This window comes from Atractosteus spatula, chromosome 2, assembly GCF_055471065.1.
Source record: "Atractosteus spatula isolate fAtrSpa1 chromosome 2, fAtrSpa1.hap1, whole genome shotgun sequence".
In the NCBI taxonomy this organism is placed as follows: domain Eukaryota; kingdom Metazoa; phylum Chordata; class Actinopteri; order Semionotiformes; family Lepisosteidae; genus Atractosteus; species Atractosteus spatula.
The window spans coordinates 10,496,382-10,496,757 of NC_142707.1; positions in this window are offsets into that span (position 1 = coordinate 10,496,382).

Here is a 376-nt window from a genome sequence, read left to right on the forward strand (position 1 = left end):
GAATCTCACGGGTGCAGTAAATGAATTGCTGAATTGACAGTTGCAGTCTGCTATTCCCAACCCTCTTTCTACTAACTCCGATTCAGTAATGAGAGGATTCATGATACTCTTGGACGAGTAAACGGGTCCCTTTTCATTGGTCAGCTTCTGCAGACCTGTTCAGAAAGGGAGAGCTCACTGTTCTGTAAATGAAGATTTGAAACACTGTGTATTGCGAAGATTTTAATATTTAAATCTGGAGACCTTTCCAATCCTTTTTGACTAACTTGGGCCTCGGCAGCATTAGACGAGGACAAAAACAGCTCTGTAGGTTCTTCGCTTCCTCTGTAACTAAAGACATGTAAGCTGGTGATTTAGATCAATTAAGTGAGTGTGA